The sequence below is a fragment of the Choloepus didactylus genome, chromosome 21 (genome assembly GCF_015220235.1).
Source record: "Choloepus didactylus isolate mChoDid1 chromosome 21, mChoDid1.pri, whole genome shotgun sequence".
Taxonomy (NCBI): domain Eukaryota; kingdom Metazoa; phylum Chordata; class Mammalia; order Pilosa; family Megalonychidae; genus Choloepus; species Choloepus didactylus.
In genome coordinates, this window is record NC_051327.1 from 10,811,148 (window position 1) to 10,833,627 (window position 22,480).

Consider the following 22,480-nt stretch of genomic DNA (forward strand, 5'->3'; position numbering starts at 1 on the left):
ATTCCAATCAAAATTCCAACAAGCTACTTTGTAGACTTGGAAAAGCTAGTTATCTAATTTATTTGGAATGGGAGGATGCCTCAAATTGCTAAATACATTCTAAAAAAAAGAAAAACAAAGTGGGAGGACTTATACTTCCTGACTTTGAAGCTTGCTATAAAGCCACAGTAGTCAAAACAGCATGATATTGGCACAAAGATAGAGATATTGATCAGTGCAATCGAATTGAGAATTTGGAAGGAGACCCCAAGATCTACGGCCAAATGATTTTTTCATAAGGTCTCCAAATCTACTGAACTGGGACATAACAGTCTCTTCAACTAATGGGACTGGGAGAACTGGATGTTCATATCCAAAAGAAAGAAGGAGGACCCCTACCTCACACCCTATACAAAAATTAACTGAAGTGGATCAAAGACCTTAATATAAGAGACAGACCATAAAACTCCTATGTAGGGAAACTTCTTCAAGACCTAGTATTAGGAGGTTGCTTCTTAGTCCTTACACCCAAAGCACAAGCAATGAAAGAAAAATAGATAAATGGAAACTCCTCAAGCTTAGAAGTTTCTGTACCTCAAAGGAATTTGTCAGAAAGGTAGAGAGGCAGCCAACTCAATGGGAAAAAATATTTGGAAACCATGTATCTGATAAGAGACTGATATCTTGCGTATATGAAGAAATCCTATAACTCAAAAACAGTAGTACAAACAGCCCAATTATAAAATGGGCGAAAGGTATGAAAAGACATTTCACTGAAGAGGAAATACAAATGGCTAAAAACACATGAAAAAATGTTCATCTTTACTAGCTATTAGAGAGATGCAAATTAAGACCACAATGAGATACTATCTCACACCAGTTAGAATGGCTGCCATAAAACAGGAAACTGCGAATGCTGGAGAGGATGTGGAGAAATTGGAACTCTTATTCATTGCTGGTGGGACTGTATAATGGTTCAGCCACTTTGAAGTCAGTCTGGCAGTTTCTTAGAAAACAAGATATAGAGTTACCTTCTGATCCAGTGATTGCACTTCTTGGTATATATCCAGAAGCTCTGAAAGCAGTGACGTGAACAGACATTTGCACACCGATGTTCATAGCGGCATTGTTCACAATTGCTAAGAGATGGAAACAACTCAGATGTCCTTCGACAGATGAGTGGATAAGCAAAATATGATATATACACATGATGGAATACTATGCAGAAGCAAGAAGGGAACGAGGTCGTGAAAATATGACAACATGGATGAACCTTGAAGACATAATGCTGAGTGAAATAAGCCAGGCACAAAAAGAGAAATATTATATGCTACCACTAATGCGAACATTGAAAAATGTAAAATAAATGGTTTATAATGTATAATGTAGGGGAACTAGCAATAGAGAGCAATTAATGAAGGGGTAACGATAACCCAATAAGAACAGATAAACTATTGTGGGTAAATTTAACATTCTGGGAATGCCCAGGAATGACTGGTTTGTTAATTTCTGATGGGTATGGTAGGAACAAGTTCACAGAAATGTTGTTATATTAGGTTATTTTCGTGGGTTAGAGTAGGAACATGTAGGAAGTAAAGTAGTTATTTTAGGTTAGTTGTCTTTTTCTTACTCCCTTATTATGTTATGGTTTGTTTGAAATGTTTTTTTATTGTATTTTTTAAAAAAAATTTTTATATGGTTAATTTTAAAAAAAAGTTAATTTAAAAAAAATAATTGCAGAGCCTCCTTGAGGAGCTAGTGGAGAATGTAGGACTGTTGGGCTTCCCCATGTTGATGGTTGCTGATGCTCTCACAGATATAGAGAACTGGTGGGTTGATGGGCTGAGCCCCCTACCACGGCACTCGCCCTTGGCAAGACTGTAGCTGCAAAGGAGAGGCTAGGCCTGCCTATAATTGTGCTTAAGAGCCTCCTCCCAAATGCCTCTTTGTTGCTCAGATGTGGCCCTCTCTCTAGCTAAGCCAACTTGAAGGGTGAAATCACTGCTCTCCCCACTATGGGGGATCTGACACTCAGGGGAGTGAATCTCCCTGGCACCGTGGAATATGATTCCCAGGGAGAAATCTAGACCTGGCATAGTGGGATGGAGAACATCTTCCTGACCAAAAGGGGGATGTAAAGGAAATGAAATAAGCTTCAGCGAAGGAGAGATTCCAAAAGGAGCCGAGAGGTCACTCTGGTGTGCACTGTTACGCACAATGTAGACAACCCTTTTTAGTTTCTAATGAATTGGAATAGCTAGCAGTAAATACCTGAAACTATCAAACTACAACCCAGAACCCATGAATCTTGAAGATGATTGTATAAAAATATAGATTATGAGGGGTGATAATGTGATTTGGAAAGCCATATGGACCACACTCCCCTTTATCCAGTGTATGGATGGATGAGTAGAAAAATGGGGGCAAAAAAAAAAGCAACACTCAGTATTCTTTTTTACTTTAATTGTTCTTTTTCACTTTAATTTTTATTCTTATTATTTTTGTGTGTTTGGTCATGAAAATGTTCAAAAATTAATTTTGGTGATGAATGTATAACTATATAATGGTACTGTGAACAATTGAATGTATGCTTTGTATGACTGCATGGTATGTGAATATATCTCAATAAAAATGAATTTAATAAAAAGAATAAATAGAGAAAAATGTTTATTCAAAAAAACAAAACAAAACAAAACACCACAATGAGATATCATCTCACACGTAGTAGAATGGCCATCATCCAAAAAACAGAGAACTACAAATGCTGGAGAGGATGTGGAGAAAGAGGCACACGTACTTACTGTTGGTGGGAATGTAGAATGGTGCAGCCACTCTGGAAGGTAGTGTGGCAGTCCCTAAGGAAGCTAAGTATAGAAATGCCATGTGATCCAGCAGTTCTATTACTAGGTATATACTCAGAGGAACTGAAAGACCAGACATGAACAGACATTTGTAAACCAATGTTTATAAGGGCATTGTTCATGATTGCCAAGAGATGGAAACAGCCTAAATGTCCATCAACGGACGAGTAGATAAACAAACTGTGGTGTATACACATGATAGAATATTATGCAGCTGTAAGACAGAACAAAGTCACAGAACATACAATAACTTTGATGAAACTTGAGGACGTTATGTTCAGTGAAGTTAGTCAGAAACAAAAGGACAAATACTATATGGTCTTAATATGAACTAACATTAATGAGCAAGTTATCGGGAGATAGAAAGAGGGTAGAGATCAGGCATTTGTGCTGAAGAACTATAGAATGTTCAACAGGATTGATAGTGTATCCAGAAATGGATAGCATAATACTGTGTGAAGGTAGCACAACATTGTAAGTACACTGAACAAAGATGTCTGTGAGTAAAGCTGAGAGGGGAGGGCTAGGGGCATGTATGACACCAGAGGGAAAGATAGGCAATAAAGACTGGGACTGTATAACTTAGTGAAACTTAGAGTGGTCAAGGATTGCGACTAAATGCACAAATGTAAAAATGTTTTTACATGTGGGAGAGCAAATGTATGTCAACCTTGTAAGTTATTGAAAAAAGGGATGGTATCCAGGAGTAAATATAGTTAAAGCAAACTGGAATCTGTGGTTAACAGTAACATTGTAATATGCTTCCATGAAAAGTAACAAAGGCAATATAGCAAAGCTAAATGTCTATGAGAGGGGGATTTAAGAGGGAGGGTTATGGGATTCTTGGTAGTGGAGATGTTGTCTGACCTTATTATATTGTTTTGTATGGTATTTTAATTTTTTAAATCTTTTTTATTCTTTAAAAATGTTTTTGGAGTAATGATTATGTTCAAGTGCTGATTGTGGTGATAAATGCACAATTACATGATGATACTGTGAACAATTGAAAGCTGTGGATGATTTATGATATGTGAATATATCTCTATAAAATTGCAGGGAAGAATACAAACAGGGATACAAGTGCTGGAGAAAACATAGAGAGAGGGATGTACCTATTTACTGTTGGTGAGGAGATAGAATGGTGTAGCCTATCTGGAGGACAGTGTGGTAGTTCCAAAAGAGGCTAAGTATGTGGGTGCCATAAGGTCCTGCAACCTCATTATGCAGTATATACTTGGAAGATCTGAGAGCAGGGACACAAATGGGCATTTGCATACTGGTGTCTGTGGTGGCAGTATTCACAATTTGGAATGGATGGAGTTGGCCTCATCTGATGAACAGAATGGTGAACTCTTATGTATGCATACAATAGAATATTGAGCAACTGCAAGAAGGAATGAAGCTGTGAGATACGCAGCTAGGTGAATGGATCTTGAGGACAGCATTTTGAGTGAAGTACAGCAGAAACGAAAAGATAAGCATTATAATGCCTCACTAAAATGGACTAACTATAATGTGTAAACTCTATGAATTGAGTCTTAGAGCACAGCTTATCAGGAGAAGGCTTATTGTAATGGTCCCTAGATTGTAAGCTCTTACAGCAGTCACATCTATTCCTGAGTTGTAATGGTTATTTTCAAATTCTGAGATGCTGATCTCTTTGTGTATAACCTGGTCAGTCTCTGGAATTTTGGGTATCTGTGTGACACCTGAAACTCAGAGCTAGAGCTTGGTAGCTATGAGTGTCAGTATTGCCTCATACAGCAACTGTTAAAAAAAAACTGAAAAAGAGTTCAGACTTCAATTAGAGTTATGCATGAAGAGGATCTGATTAGGACAAAGGCAAATTAGGCCAAAGGCTAAAGGACAATACTGACTGTGCTTTAAAACTTCAACTTTTGTTTGAGACCAAGGGAAGAGATGTTTATTCGGTGCAGGATCTATATTTTCTGCAGCACACTAAATAATTTAACTTGTATGGTCAGTTTATTCAAACACCATAATTCCATGGAACTTTGAATAGGAAGTGAGATCTGGTAGGTTTGTACAGGTTAGTATGAAATACTGATATATCCCAAAGTAATTTCAGCAGATAATAAAAATAAATGAAAAATAGGGTGGGATGGGAGGATGTTTGGGGTGTTCTTTTTTATTTTTATTTTTTATTCTTATTTTTCTTCTTTCTGGTGTAAGGAAAATGTTCAAAAATAGATTGGGGTGATGAATGCACAAGTATATGATGGTGCTGTGAACAGTTGATTGTACACCATGGATGATTGTATGGTATGTGAATATATTTCAATAAAACTGAATTTTTTAGAAACGGTATCCAGTTCAGAATCACCTTTATAGAGAAGTATCCTGTTTACAATCATGTACTGCATTTAGTTCTCTTGTAGTTTTAGTCTCCTTTACTTTGGAACATGTTGTTCCTCGGTCTTTCCTTTACTTTCATGATATTGGCACTTCTGAAGAGTACAGGCCAGTAATTTTACATAAATTGCCTCGGTTTGGGTTTGTCTGATGTTTTTTCATTAGATTCAGGATATGCATTTTTGGCAGGAATATCATAGGAGAACAGAATGTTGAGTTCTTCTCATTGTATCTTATTAGGTGATATACAATTTCAGTTTGCCGCATCACTGATGATCATTTGACTAAAATGGTATCTGCCAGACTTCTCTGCTTGTGGTTGCTTTTTTTTCCCTTTGTAATTAATAAGTATTTTGGGAGGAGGTAATTTGAGACAATGTTAATATTCCATTCAGCAATAAACTCTCGGTTTATTTGTTTATATCAGTATGACTTATTCAAGGGGTTATAATGTATTAGCATCCTTTAATTTGATGCTCAAATTTTCCATGATCTGGCCAGTAGGGGCCCTTTCAAGCTGGTCTCTGTGTTTTTTTGTTTGTTTGTTTGTTTGTTTTATGTCCCCATCTGTCTTTGAGCACTTTATGGCACAAAAAGATGTTCTGGACTTACGTCGTACTTTGCCTGTCCCAGCTCAGGAATCAGCCATTCTTTAAGAACTCCTGATTCTTTTTTACAGAGATTGGTTAGATTTTACAGAGAATGGCATTATGAAACCAGGATAAGGCCACTGGGTGTGCTTGTTGCATTTGGGGTATCACTAATCCCACTGGAAAAAGCTGGAGAGTACATACATATAATATACATAGATTTATGCCCATATTTATTTCTGTATCTGTATATACTGAAAACTATAAACTTCCAATTTCAATCCAACATCACAGGTTCTTTTATAACTTTCTTTTAATACTTGTAACTCCTTTCTGTGGCAGTGAGAAACCTGGCTCCCACTGTCTTTAACATATTTACTTGTCACCCCACCCCAGTCCACTCCCTTACATGAGCACCTTCCTCATACCCATTCAGACTCTGACACCTCGTGCCAGTTTGCCACAATGCCCCATTCCAAAGTCTTCCTCAACCTGATAAGGTTCCAACACCTTGGCAGCTCACACTCTAAAGTGGATATCTTACTAACTCGGCCCTTACATCACTGCCCTCCTCACCCCACTTGGGCTCTCATTCCAGTATACTTTTCAAAATAAAGATTCAGTTAACCTGTAGTTGATATGGCTACTCTAATGGTAGTTGCATTTTCCTCTAAACAGCAACTTTAATCAATAATTACACATACTGGAGTTTTCAGTTGTATATTGTAAATAATACCTTTGATTAAAAAGGAGAAAATTCAACTCATCGGTGTAGCTGATATCTAAATTTTACTGACCTTTACTGTGAAGTACAGGCATGCTTCATTTTATTGCACTTTTGCTTTATTGTACCTCACAGATATTGCGTTTTGTTTGTTTGTTTGTTTTTCTACAAATTGAAGGTTTGTGGCAACTCTATGTCAAGCAAGTCTATCGGTGCCATTTTTCCAACAGCATGTGCTGACTTCATGTCTGTGTTACATTTTGGTAATTCTTGCAATATTTCAAACTTTTTCATTATTATTATATCTGTTAGAGTGATCTGTGATCAGTTATCCTTGATGTTACTATTGTAATTGTTTTGGGGCGCCATGAACTGCACCCTGATATAAGATGGCCAACTTAATTGATAAATGTTGTGGGTGTTCTTAACTGCTCCATCAACTGGCTGTTTCTGGTCTTGCTCCCTCTCCTCAGGCCTCCCTACTCCCTGAGACACAACAATATTGAAATTAGGCCAGTTAATAACCTTATAGTAGCCTCTAAGTGTTCAAGTGAAAGGAAGAGTCTCACAGCTCTCACTTAAAATCCAAAGCTAGTAAGCCAACTTCGTGGGTGAACTCACTGCCCTCCCCCCTACATGGGACCTGACTCCCGGGGGTGTAAATCTCCCTGGCAACGTGGGACATGACTCTGGGGGATTGAATCTGGACCCGACATCACGGGATTGAGAACATCTTCTTGACCAAAAGGGGGATGTGAAATGAAACAAAATAAAGTTTCAGTGACTGAGAGATTTCAAATGGAATTGAGCGGTCACTCTGTTGGGCATTCTTATGCACTGTATAAATAACCCTTTTTAGGTTTTAATGCATTGGAATAGCTAAAAGTAAATACCTGAAAATATCAAACTGCAACCCAGTAGCCTTGACTCTTGAAGACAGTTGTATAGCAACGTAACTTAAAGGAGGTGATGGTGTGATTGTGAAAACCTTGTGGATCACACTCCCTTCATCCAGTGTATGGGATGGATGAGTAGAAAAATGGGGACAAAAAAATAAATGAAAAATAGGGTGGGGGGTGTTTTGGGTGTTCTTCTTTACTTTTATTTTTTATTCTTATTTTCACTTTTTCTGGTATAAGGAAAATGTTCAAAAGATAGATTGGAGTGATGAATGCACAACTAGAGGATGGTACTGTGAATAACTGATTTTACATTTTGGATGATTATATGGTATGTGAACATATCTCAATAAAATTGAATTTAAAAAATGGGAAAAAAAATCCAAAGCTAAAAATGATTAAGCTTAGTGAGGAGGCATATCAAAAGTTGAGATAGGCTTCTTGGATCAGTTAGCCAAGTTGTGAATGCAGAGGAAAAATTCTTGAAGAAAATTAAAAGTGCTACTCCATGAACACATGAATAATAAAAAAGCAAAGCAGCCTTTTTGCTGGTATGGGGAAAGTTTAAGTGGTGTAGATAGAAGATCAAACCAGCTGCAACATTCCCTTACACTAAAGTCTAATCAAGACCAAAGCCCTAACTCTCTTCAAGTCTGTGAAGGGTGAGAGATGAGGAAGCTGCAAAAGAAAAGTTTGAAGATAGCAGAGGTTGGCTCATGAGGTTTAAGGAAAGACGCCATAGCATAAAAGTGCAAGGTGAAGCAGCAAGTACTGTTGTAGAAGCTGCAGCAAGTTATCCAGAAATCTAGCCAAGATAAGTGATGAAGGTGGCTACACTAAATAACACATTTTTAGTATAGAACAGCCTTCTAGTGGAAGAAGATGCTATCTAGGACTTTCATTACTGGAACAATTTCACCTAGAACAATTTATGTCACTTATGATTAATAAATACTTGTTGAATAAACTTCCCAAATATGGTAAATCAATAATATTTTCTAATTGGCTATAGTATAAATAGCGTACAAGTTGAATTTACCTCTAATAAGCAACGATTTGTTTTTCTTCTGTCAAGGAGTTTATTATGCTCAATCTTTAATAAATTTGGACATTTTAAGTATAGAATGCCAAATTCTCCCTCCACCAAGGGACTAAGCTGCCAATGGATATCAAATATTTGAAATGGAAAAATTTAACTGCCTGTTTTTTATTTAAATAGAAAGTTGATATGCATTATATGTGTGTGTGTGTGTGTGCTATCATTTGTCACATGATGATTTTATTCTATTATTTTTTCTTCTAAAAATATGAAATTTAACTTAGTACAACACATTCATTGGTTCGATAGAAATTCTTGATGATGTTGGTGAACCAAACTGACAAAAATCTCTGCTTTCACACAACTTGTATTCTAGTGGAATGACTCAGAAAAATGGGCAATAATTATAGTAAATAACCAAATTATATACTGTTAGAAGATGATAACTTCTTTGGAAAAAATAGAGCAGGGTAAGGGAAATTAGGAGTTGAACTGGGGAGGAAACAGGTTACAATTATTTGTAAGGTATTCTGGGTAGCCCTTATTAAAAGGTATGAGGGGGTAAGGGAGTTTCCATTCAGGTATCTGGAGGCAAGCCTCCCTGCCAGACTGGGCAAAAGCCTTAAGACAGGAGAACACCTGGTTTGTTCCTGGCTTGGCAAGGAGTTTGACTAGTGTGGTTAGGGCAGATTCAAAGAGCCAGAGATTAGGAAACTGGTTGACTTCCAGTCTCTTTACTTCTAGTCATAGCCTTGGGCCAGTGACCACAGCCATGGAGGTTAAGTCTCTTTGATCATGGAAATTCCTGTCTCTTAGCAACAGTCTTCTATACCCTTTCCATCCCCTTGGCTTGCAGATCGCTGGTTTCTTCTCTGAGACAGTTTTTAAAAACCAGCCTCATACAGAAGGGCACAACCCATAGCTCGGTCTTTGCCTCTAGACTTGTCCCTTTGCTTAGTGGAGAATGGTTCACAGAAGGTACTTTGAAAGGCCTGGGAAATTAGGGTTTTTTTTTTTTTTTTTTTTTTTTTTTTTGTCCAACGTTATTTCCTATCAAGTCTTCTACCTCCTTCCCTCTGCTTGCAAAATGAGGAATATGTTGTCTCCCAAATCCAAAGTGGCCAACTAGGCATTGTGCCTCTTTTTTGGTTGTAGGAGGGGCCAAATGCAACACTTTATCCTTTACCTTACAAGGTATATCTTGATATGCCCCCCACCACTGGACACCCAGAAATTTCACTAAGGTGGAAGGACCCTGAGTTTTTGTTGGGATTTATGTCCCACCCTCTGACACACAAATGCCTTACCAATAAGTCTGAAGTAGTTGTTACTTCTTGCTTCCTAGGTCCAATTAATATGATATCACCGATATAATGGACCAGTGTGATGTTTTGGGGGAGGGAAAGATGATCAAGTTCCTGCAGGCTAGATTATGACACAGGGCTGGAGAGTTGATATACCCCTGAGGGAAGACAGGGCAGGTATATCGCTTGCCTCGCCAGCTGAAAGCAAACTGTTTCTGGTGGTCTTTACTAACAGAAACGAGTAAAAAGCATTTTCCAGATCAATAGCTTCCACAGCAGGTACCAGGGGATGTGTTGATTTGCTTAAGCAGTGATACAACATCTGGAACAGCAGCTGCAGTTGGAGTCACTACCAGTTTTCAGCCCTGAAAATGTCCAAATTATTGGACTCTGGGTTAATTTCCGTTAAAGACTACAGGCAGAAAGAGCTTCCTTGAGCAAGCTACATTTATTTTCCACTATCTTTTGATGGCAGAATCTTAGTGAAGGCTAAAATATTTAGCCAACAAACACCAGTATTATTTAACATAACTTCCCTTAATATTATACCTCCATATGCACATGATCAGTTTGTTAGTTTAACCTAAAAGGACTGAATCTGCTGCAAGAATTCCCAAGTTCCCAGCTTGTAATAATGGGGTTTCTAATACTCTCTGATCATCCTCCTTTTCTTAGTTACTTCACAAGATAGTTCCCCATTTCTGATATGAAATTCTTCGTTTCAAACAACATCAACTAACTCCGGCTGTTTTAAGCAGAAATATAACTTAAAAAGATATTGGGTGAAAAAGATATTGGATGAAATGAAAGTCTATAAATAAACCCTAACATTTATAGTCAACTGATTTTTTAGCAGTTTTATTGAGATATATTCACATACCATACAATACATCCAAAGTAGACAATCAGTGACTCACAGTATCATCACATAGTTGTGCATTCATCACCACAGTTAATCAGTTGATTTTTTACAAGAATGCCAAGACAAGTTGATGGGAAAAGAACAGTCTTTTTCAACAAATGTTGCTGGGACAACTGAATATCCACGTACAATGGAATAAATTTGGACCCCTTCCCTAATACATACACAGAAACAAACTCGAAAGGAACTGTAAACCTAAATGTAAATCTAAGACTATTAAAAATCTTAGTAGAAAATCGGGGCTATGTTTGTGACCTTGGATTTAATACTCATTTCTTAGGTATGACATCAAAAACACAAGCAACAAAAGAAAAAATAGATTGGACTGCAGCTAAAATTAAAACTTTTGTTCTGCAAATGAGATTATCAAGTGAAAAGACAACCCCCAGAACGGTATTCAGAGACTGATATCCAGAATATATAAATAACTCTTACAATTCAATCAGACAGATTGCCCAGTATAAAAATGGGCAAGGAATTTAAATAGCCATTTCTCCAAAATGATATACAAGTGGTCAATAAGCACATGAAAAGATGCTCAACATCATTACCCGTTAGGGAAATACCTATTAAAAATACATTGAGAGCAGTGTGAAGAGGCGAGAACGACCCCCGGACCGACAAAAGCCTGCGCACCGCTGCATCTCAGTGTCCAGCGCCTACATCCTACCGCGATTGCCACCATGCCCAAGAGAAAGGCTGAAGGGGATGGCTAAAGGAGATAAAGCCAAGGTAAAAGATGAACCGCAGAGAAGATCTGCAAGGTTATCTGTTAAACTTGCTCCTCCAAAGCCAGAACCCAAGCCTAAAAAGGCCCCTGCAAAGAAGGGAGAGAAAGTACCCAAAGGGAAAAAGGGGAAAGCAGATAGTGGCAAGGATGGGAATAACCCTGCAGAAAATGGAGATGCCAAAACAGACCAGGCACAGAAAGCTGAAGGTGCTGGAGATGCCAAATGAAGTGTGTGCGTTTTTGATAACTGTGTCCTTCTGGTGACTGTACAGTTTGAAATACTATTTTTTATCAAGTTTTATAAAAATGCAGAATTTTGTTTTACCTTTTTTTTTTTAAGCTATGTTGTTAGCACACAGAACACTTCATTGTTTTTTGGGGAAGGGGCAAATGTCTCTAATAGAATGTCTCTGAAGCTGGATTGATATGGAGGAAAACACCTTTCCTCTCTGATTTTGAAAGACTTCCTCTTTATCCCCAGGAGATAGGATTCCCTAATATTGACACACATTAGCCACCTTGGCACAAATGCCTTGTATGGAAAAGCTAAAATTCGTTTTTATGTCCTCTTCTCCATCTCAGCCTTCAGCATAGACTTGGCTCCCTTAAACTTGTTGGGGCATGACCCAAAAGAATTGGTTACCAGAATGTTGGGCAATTTGGACCTTCCAGTGATGCCCCTGAGATGGCATCTACAAAAGAGCAGTGAGTCCTTGTTCAGGTTGTGGATCTTAAAACTGATGATTCTGCTGTTTTCATTTCATTTCCTGAAAGTCAGGGTTGGCTCGTGAAAAGTTGTCAAACAACGTGCTAAATGTGAAATGTCAACCCTCACTCTAAAACTTGCCCTGTTCAGAGCATCAGATGAAGACTTCATTGGGTTTTATAGTGGCTTTCTGATTTTGGTAGTCCATTGAAGAAGGGAGTTTGAAAGTTGTTGTATACTGTTACTGATTGTTTGCCCATGTCCTGCCTGAAATACCATGATTGTTTATGAAAAGTATCTTTAATAAAGCTGGATACAGTTTGGCTTGAAAAAAAAAATACATTGAGATACCACTTCACACCCACTAGAATGGCTAGTATTAAAAAAAAAATAATAGTAATAACAGGCATTGGTAAGGATGCAGAGAAATTGGAACCATTATACATTGTTGGTGGGAATATAAATTGGTGCAGCTGCTATGCAAAACAGTCTGGTAGTTCTTCAAAAAGTTAAACACAGAATTTATGACCCCGAGATTCCACTTCTAGGTAGATACCCAAAAGAAATGAAAGTGTACGTCCATGTAAAAACTTATACATGGGCATTCATAGCAGTATTATGCATAACAGGAAAAAGGTGGAAACAGTCCAAATGTCCATCAGCTGATAAGTGGATAAACAAAGTGGTATATCCATGCATGGCATATTATTGAGCATAAAAAGGAATGAAGTACTGATAGTTGAGACAACATGGATGAATCTTGAAAATATTACGTGAAGTGAAAGAAGCCAGTCGCAAAAAACATACAGTGTATGATTCCATTTAAAGCAAATGTCCAGAATAGGGAAATCTGTAGAGATAGAAGGTAGTCCAGTAGTTGCCTGGGGATGGGAATGCGGGTGACAGGGACTGCTAAACAGTAACGAACTTACTTTTTTGGGTAATGAGAATATTTTAAATGTTAAATTGTGATGATGGTTGCATAACTGGATAGACTAAACCCCTCCTCAAATTGTATACTTTGGATGAAATGTATTGGTATGTGAATTATATCTTAATAAATGATGTTTGTAAAGCTTTAAAAAAAAAGTGGTGACAAGACTAAGTATTGGGGAGGATACAGAGCAACTGGAACTCTTACATACTACTGGTGAGTAAGAGTGTAGATTGATAGTTACTTTAGAAACCTCTTTGACAATATCTTATAAAATTGAACATAACACGTATCGTATGACCTAACAGTTCCATAGTTGCACCCAAGAGAGAAAGTGCACGTGTTCATCAAACAACATGTACAAGAACATTCAAAGACACATTACTGTTAATAGCCAAAAACTGAAAACAATCCAACTATGTCTATCTATAGTACAATGGATAAATTCTGGAATGTGAATACAATGTAATATTGTGCAACAATGAGAATGAATGAATTACGGCTTAATGCTAAACCATTGATGAATCTTCAAAATATAATACTAAATGAAAAAAACTGGAGTAAGATTACCTACTTAAGATTCCATCTCTATAAAGTTCAAAGTTACACTTTACTGGAGGGAAGAGTCATGTTATGACTAGAAGGGGGCATGAGGAAGGCTGCTGGGTTATGTTCTATTTCTTAGTGTTCACTCTGTAAAATTTCATTCACATACACATTTTCCTTTATGTGTTATACTTTTAAGTTTATGTAAAATTGAAAAAAAAAATAACTGAGTTGTCTGACTTCAGTTTTTAAGAGCTGGAGTATAGCTGCTTTGTTCTATTCTTGGAAATCATCTAAAAACAATAATCAGAACAAAAAATTGAGACGTAAATTCTGTTTGGCACTTGGAGAAATCTGCACCCTAAAAACAAGACACCATGGAAGGGCCAACAGATGCACTGAAGGTCAAACCAAAATGAGAAGGATTCCAAGAGAATATGTTGAGAAAGGATCAACAAATGCAGTGAAGGCAAGCAAAGGTGAGGGGGATACCCAATATGGTCAATTTAGAAAAGAGCACAGGTTTCCACAGTAATTGGCAAGCCCTGAGGGCAAAACCAACAGTTTCTTATCTGTAAGAAGGGGAACACTACACAGCCTAATGGCAAGAGCTTCCCTAGACATTGTGTGACATGAAAAATCAAGAAGTAGGGAAGGCATGGATTGAACAGAGGCCACAAACCATATGTTCCAGTTTGCTAAAGCTACCGGAATGGATTGGGTTTTACAATGGGGGTTTATTAGTTCACAAATGTACAGTTCTAAGGTCATAAAAGTGTCCAATTAAGGCATCAATAGGACAATACCTTCTCTGAAGAAAGGCTGATAGCATCTGGGGTTCCTCTGTCACTTGGGAGGCACATGGCTGGAGTCTGCTAGGCTTTTCCCAGGGTTGGCTTCTTGTTTCTGTTGCTTTCTACGAAGTGTCTCTGGGCTTTTCTCCCTCAGCTCCTGTGAGTCCTTGCTTGTTCCTCCCGGGGCATTTCTCTCTAAGCATTTAGGGGTCCTCTCTTAGCTTCTCTGTGGCAAATTCTGGATTTCATCTCTTAGCGTCTCTCCTGGTTCTGGTTTCAACAGCTGTCTCCAGAATGTCTCTGGACATTTTCTAAGTGTCTCTGAGTTCTCATTTAGCTTCTCTGGGGTAAATTCTGGTCTTCGTCTTTTAGCTTAGCATCTCCAGATGTCTTTCTGTCTGTATTTCCTAGCATCTGGGTCTGTGTCAGCTCTGAGCTCTGTTAAGGACTCCATTAAATTAATTAAGACACACCTTGAATAGGTAGGATTACATATCCATGGTAATAACCTAATCAAAACAAAACCCAATTATGAGTGGGTCACATCTCCATGGAAACAACCTAATCGAAAGATCCCACTCAGAATCACAAGGTTGGATTAAAAGAACATGGCTTTTTTGGGGTACGTAACAGATCCAAACCAGCACACCATATTTTCACAAAGCTATTGTGAAGTAGGTTGATTGGCTCGACAATGAGAGCAGTTCTGCAGTGTGGATCTTGGTTGACTGTGGAGAAGTAAAAGTTAAAAAACAGAATTCTTATATACAACCTGCATCATAAAAAGAATTCCTGATAGCCTAGAACATAGCCATGGCCCTTCCCCAATGTGAACCTCCTGTAAAAATTTATATATGAAGAACTCCTCTCAAAAATGTATAATAAATTAAAATGAAAATTTTAGATGAAAATTGTGATCAAGCATACAGTACTGAATTTTTTAGAAAATTAAAGACTTAAATCATCTCTTTTAAATTAATAAAACAAGAGGAGATATAGAACAGGGGCAAGTTTTCTGTTATTTTCAACTTTAAATGGGTGACAGGCTCTGTGTCCCACCAGGATTTATAAAGGGAGGCATTTTCCAAACACAGGACGGGGGTTCAAATCCTGAGCAGCTAAAAAGAGTATAAATACTCACTACAAGGAGATGTGTAAGAAAAAAATACACACACACATGCAAATATCAAATACAGGGTTTGGTCTCCTTTTCACTGAACCCAATAATTATAAATCTTTGCCTAATTAAACTAGTTCTCTTTTTGCCTTAAGGAAACTTTGAACATACACCTTTTTGATTTCTAGCTCTTAGGATCTTGTTTAACTGGACAGCTCAACAGAGTGAAGATGTGACATACTTCTTCAACCTTGTTCTTAATCTCTCCTTTACTTTGTAGGCCATATTCTTCTTTACAAGGAATCTGATCATCCTAGCCCAGCTTCTTCTTAAAATTGTGTCCAAAATAGACATATTGTATATTGGTGTGGGGGGCGGGGGGTGAGGCAAAACACTTATATCTACAATGAGATTTTTGTAGAATGTCCTTCCAGGCAAATAACTTAACTTGAACTTCTTGGATTATTTTATTTGTAAGAGTAGGATTGAATAGAATGATAGAATGAGTGTCAATATCCCATAAAGTAATGCCATATGTAGTGGCCCAGAAGCTTCAGTAGGTTCAAATCAGGCAGACCCCAACAGTCACTTTTTCAGCCTTCCAATATACAGTCTATGCTGTAGGTGGATCTCAGAAACTGTTCTGTCTGTCATCTGTAAAAAGGGAGACCACTATGAAAGGATCTCATTCATTTATTTCTTCTTTTATCCAGTTTATAAAGATGATTAAGACTATTTATGTCCCTCTCTTTAAGGAGTCCAGTGAGGAAGATATATAGGTAATTAACAGTAATTCAATGTGATAACTGCCTTGATGGCGAGACATTCAGGATGCGAGATGGCTTTACTGGATTCTACATGTTTCAAGGATAAATAAAAGTTCCTCAGGTTAAGAAAAGGGTTGGGGGAGGCACTCTCTTTTCAAATTACTGTTGACTGTATGGTATGCCTTTCAGTGCCTCTGAAAATTTGATTTGGTATCATTTCCATTGAAAGGAAATGAGTTAGCATTCCTGCCTGATGAGTGTCCTGTAGTCAAATGATATGATTTCTTAATCATTTTGCTTACTAAATTTTTTTTCAGGAAAAGGAATGCTAAATTTCCTATATTTATACTGCTTTCTGTAATAAGAAGGGGTTCATATTTCCCACAGTTGGAGTTCAATTCATATTCTATTACATCTTGTGCAACTTTACCTATAAGTCAGCACACTGAAAAACATTGTAGGAGTAGAATATCATGCCTCTAAGCCGATTAAAATTTTTATCTTCTTGATGTAGGAAACATTAATAATGTTTTGTCCACTCATTTCTAGGCAGCACAAAACTGTGTTGAACTTTCCAGAAACCCAGTCTACAATTTGCAAAGCTGCCAAAGTATTTTAAGACAAATGGGAATATATAAACATACGTATTATCAGCTGTTTTATAATATTTGTCTTTTAGAAATAATGAGTTCCAAGTGGGCCACAAGAGCCCAGTGGGATTGAAGATACAAGTTTCAAAATCTGGATTCCTTCCTGTATTATCATATCTGGCTGGAGTTACATATTTTTTCTGCATGTGAAACAATCATGTTGTAATTCCTCTAGGGAAGATGCTTACTACTAATTTAAACTAATGAATTACATTACTAAATACATGACAGCAGGCCAAGCATAGACCAATGATGAAAGTATACCGTGAACCATGGATTATGATTAATACAATTCTGCACACAACATCCAACTGGAAGGAAGGGAGGGAGGAAAAATTATATTATTTTACAGTGAGTTTGCAGAAATAAAGTAGAAGAGTAAATTCCATTTGAATTTGCAGAGAAATTTGAATTTATAACCAATAGTTATATGTGTTGGTTAGGTTCATGTGTCAGCTTGGCCAGGTGATGATGTCTGTTGTCTGGTCAAGCAAGCACTGGCCTAACTGTTACTGCAGGGACATTTGTGTCTGGTTTATTAAATCATCAGTCAATTGACTGCAGCCATGACTGAGTGCATCAATGAAGCGTGTCTTCCGCAATGAGAGAATTCAGTCAGCTGGATTTAATCCAATTAGTTGAAGACTTTTAAGGAGAAAGAGAGAGAACCTTCACTTCTTCTTCAGCTAGCCAGTGAAGCATTTCCTGAGGAGTTCATCAAACACCTTCACTGGAGTTGCCAGTTCGCTGCCTGCCCTTCGGAATTTGGAATTATGCATCCTACCCTACGGAATTTGGACTCGTGCATCCCCACAGTTGTGTGAGGCACTTTTATAATATCTTATATTCACAGATATCTCTTGTTGGTTCTGTTTTCCTAGAGAACCGTAACTAATATAGTTGTGAGACTAATCTTTTAATCTTTGTAGTTAAAAGATATACAGTATATAAAAATACAGACCAATATCCCTTATGAGTATAGATGCAAAAATCCTCAAAAGAAAACTAGTAAACTGAATCCAACAATACATTAAAAGGTTTGTATATAATGACTGAGTGTGATTTATCCCAAGTACTCAACATAAGAAAATCAGTCGTTGTAATAAGCCATATTAATAGAATGAAGGAAAAAAATTATTTGATCATCACAATTGACACAGAAAAGGCGTTCAACAAAATCCAGCAACCTTTCTTGATAAAAACACACAGACAACTAGGAATAAAGGGAACTTCCTCAACTTGATAAAGAACATATATAAAAAGCCCATAACTAAGATCATACTCAACAGTGAAAGACTGAAAGCTTTTCCCCTAAGATCAGAAACAAGATAAGGATCCCTGCTTTCACTACTGCTGTTCAACATGATACTGGAAGTTCTAGTCAGTGCGATTAGACAAGAAAAAGAATTGAAAGGTATTCAAATTAGAAAGGAAGCAGTAAAACTATCCTATTCACAGATGACATGATCTTATACATACAGAATCCCAGAGAATCCACAGCAAAGCCATTAGAGCTAATAAATGAATTTAGCAAGTTTGCAGGTTACAAGATCAACACACAAATCAGTTGTATTTCTATACAGCAGCAATATACAATCCAAAAAGGAAGTCAAGAAAATCCCATTTACAGTAGTATCTTAAAAAAAAAAAACAAAAACAAATCTAGGAACAAATTTAAGCAAGAAGGCAAAAGACTTGTATATTGAAAACTACAAAACATTGCTGGAAGAAATTAAAGAAGACCTAAATAAATGGAAAGACATCTGTGTTCATAGACTGGAAGACGTAATATTGTTAAAATGCCAATACTATCCAAAGTGATCTGCAGATTCGATGCATTCCTGACCAAAATTCCAGGAATCATTTTTTTGCAAAAATGGAAAAGCCAACCATCAAATTCATGTGGAATGGCAAGGGGCCCCAAATAGCCAAACTGTCTTGAAAAATAACAAAGTTGCAGGACTCACATTTCCTGATCTCAAAATTTACTTAAAAGCTACAGTCATCAGAACAGTGTGGTACTGGGAAAACAACAGAAGTATAGACCAATGAAATGGAATTGAGAGGCCAGAAATAAACCCACTCATATATGGCTAATTGATTTTCAACAAGGATGTCAAGTCCTCTTAATGGAGAAAGAATAGTCTCTTTAATAAATGGCGCTGGGAAAACTGGATATCCACATGCAGTTATCCATGAAATTGGGCTCCTACCTCACACTCTGTACAAAAATTAACTCAAAATGTATCAATGACCTAATACAAGAGTTAAAACCATAAAATGCTGAAAAGAAGACATGCAGAAATCTTCAGGATTTTGTAATTAAGCAGTGGATTCTTAAAGATGATGCCAAAAGCACAAGCAACAAAAGAAAAGAAAATAAATAAATTGGACTTCATTAGAAAGACACAGGCAGTCTCTCCCAAGCCCAATATTCTACTAGCTCTCAAATCATGGCAATTTAGGCTTTTACTAATGGTCTCCTTAAAAACCTTCCAGCCAATGCCTGCTGCTCAGCTCCAAAGCTCCCCCTACATTTTAGGTATCTGTTATAGCAGAGCCCCAACTCCTGATGCCAGAATCTGTCTTAGTTATCTACTAAGGCAGCGTAACAATCACCCTGAAACTTAATGGCTTAAAACAACAGACATTTATTATCACGTGAGGAATCTGGGTATGTCTTAGCTGGATGCCTCTGGTCTTTCATGAGGTTGCAGTGAAACTATCATCCAGGGCTGCAGCCATCTCAAAGCTCAACTGAGAGAGGATCCACTTCCAAGCTTACTCATGTGCCCATTGGCAAGTCTTATGTCCTTGCTGGCTGTTGGCTGGGGACTTCAGTTCTTTGCCATGTGGACCTCTTCATAGGGCAGTTCACAGTATGTCAGCTGGCTTCCCTCAGATCAAGCAAGAAAGAATCAGAGAGCAAGAGAGAAAGTGCCCAAGACAGAAGATACAGTCTTTTTGTAACCTAATCTCAAAAGTAACATCCCATCACTTTTGGCATATTCTTGTTGTTAGAAGCAAGTCACTAGGTCCAGCCCACACTCAAGGGAAGGGAATTTTACAAGGTCATGAATACCAGAGAAGGGGGTCATTGGCCAATCTCAGAGACTGCCTACCACAAATAGCAAGGTTCATGTGTCACAAAATGTGTTCACAAAACACCTTTGGCATTAAAATAAGTTAGAAACAGTTTAACATTCTCCACAAGAGAATTTATATCTAAAAATGTAAATCTTATTTAAATCTAAGTGCAGAATTTGGTCTAATAACTTTGTGACAGCTTCTCCTATAAATGCTTGGCTATCTGAAAACCTTGGGGAATGAGTCATTCTGGAAAGTCAAGTTTCTGGATAGATTTGTCCTTTTTGGAACCAAATATTAATAATTTGGGTTAGAATTCCTTCTGCAATTGATCACCTACTTCCTTGTCTTGTTAAATAAATTACTGGTCATAATTTAATATTTTATCTCATGAAATGAAAATTAGCTTGTGTATGTTATAAAGAGAAAATGCCAAAAGAAAGATATAGAACTATTGGTCTCTTCCTAAAGAACTTGAGGCCTCATGTCTGTTTTCTTCCTTTGTTTCATTTGTCATTTCTCAGTTATCAGTACTTGCCCATTGTTTTCTTGTTTCCTGTATCTATTCACTCCAAGTTGTGTAAAGTAAAAGGGAACTATAGAGGGTTGGAGGACTCACCTGCGATCTGCAGGTAATGTTAGTGACATCCATATTGGTTGCTCCAAGACTTTTTTTGGTTGCATCTTGATTATAATTTGTTACTGTAAGTATGGCTGTAGTGACAGGTAGGTAAAACAGTGTCGGATGTTGGGATTGTAGCAGGGGCACTTCCCAAATCTGGGTTCATCACTTGAAGCCAATAGAAGTCACATCAAACCAGGCTGAGAAGGAAAAGAGGGTTTATTTACACTGGCGGGAAGATGAGAAGATTTCCCAAATCAGCCTCCCCGAAGTGATTTTTCAATTGGCTTTTACACCCATCAGAGACACAGAGAGGTAATCATCTTAGTTAACAGGTAACAGATCTGGAGAGTTTCACTAATTTAGTTATTTCCTATTTCCTTCAGGAACTAGATGACACCTGTGAAAGGTGCCTCCGGTGTCTAGGGAAATAGATGAAAAGGCTTTAATCATATTTGGGAAGTCTAGGGACCATAGATGAATGCTTATTCAAATCTGGGTGCAGACTTTATATTTACATACTGCTTCAGACTTTACATTTACATACTGCTCCTTTGTGAGAATAAGAGCTTCCATTGTAGCCTGCTTCCAGCTTTGAAGGTTACATTTTAAGGCTACTTTACAATTTCCTGCTTGCTTACAGTTTTAAGATTATATTTAAAAAGTCACTGTTACAGGATTAGCAGGTCAGTTCCTAAGTAATCTTGTAAGAAAACTGAAAGTGGCCTGAGGTCAAATTAACAGGAAAGACACATTGCTTACTTGAGCCAATTTTCAGGACTACTTCTTTCTTGGGTCTTCCAAACTTCATGGGCTACTTAGGCAAATTCTTCTCTCTCCTATAGCTCCTTATTCTAGGTAATCCTATAATTGAAGGCTATTCTTAGAAGAAATTAATTATACTTCACTCCAAAATACATGAATCTGATTTCAGCCTACAAACCTAAAGCAGAAAATACAATTTACTCTTCTATTTGAGTTTTTTCTGGAATCCATATCTGTTGCCAGCAAATGCCTTTCAGATGGAAACATACCACTACTGCCACAAGTAAAAGCTATAAAGCAGTGTTAAGTATGTAGAGCTCACATTTTTATATGCATTTCTTTTGGCCTTATGTGGTGTTTTGCTCTATGAGAGAATTTAAAACAGTGCAGTAACCTCTGTAAACTTGTTAGACAAAGACTTGAAAACCTGCTAGAGAGGGCAAACGTGGAACTAAGAAAGCATCCCCTGTGATACTCAGGCTCTGAGAAACTTCCTTCAGAATCACAGAATATTAGAGTTTAGCAAGTGCGGGGATGTGCTTTAAAAAATCCTTAGTCCTTTTCTTTTCTCTCAGCTGTGGAATCTTGGGGATAATTAACAGCAAAGCTGAAAAATCTGGGTATTACATGCATCTCCTCCTTATCTTTTCCCTCTGCACAACGGAGAATTTCTTTTCCAGTAGTAGTTTGTTCTTCTATCTAGCAATCCCATAAACGTTGTTTTCAAACTTCTGCAAACCTCTGCTACAACCACCTCACCCCAGTCACAAGTTATGTTACCGGCCCTTAGAGGATATGCACGCTATGTGTGTACCCTAACCACAAGTTTCCTTAAAACTAAGTATTATTGAGTCCTTTAACTTTAGTACCTTTTCTTTTTTCTCCATTTTCAACCTTGCAGAGACCGCCAAACTAGAGACCACAGACCCCCAATTCTGTTTGTCGTATCCTCTCTACTTGTTTCACCAATTCCCCATGAACCAGTTCTTTTCCTTTGCTGTTGATTAATCCCCTTTCTTCCCAGCTCTTTCCAAAGGTGTGGACTACCCCAAAGGCATACTTAGAGTCGGT

At 37.6% G+C, this 22,480-nt stretch overlaps 1 protein-coding gene and 1 pseudogene across 2 annotated transcripts in view; both read left to right on the forward strand.

The window, feature by feature from the left end:
• TPST1 (tyrosylprotein sulfotransferase 1) overlaps positions 1–22,480 on the forward strand; it is a 162,623-nt gene that overhangs the window by 118,199 nt on the left and 21,944 nt on the right. The gene's annotated exons all lie outside the window — the stretch shown is intronic.
• Positions 11,375–11,648, forward strand: LOC119517908 (annotated as a pseudogene).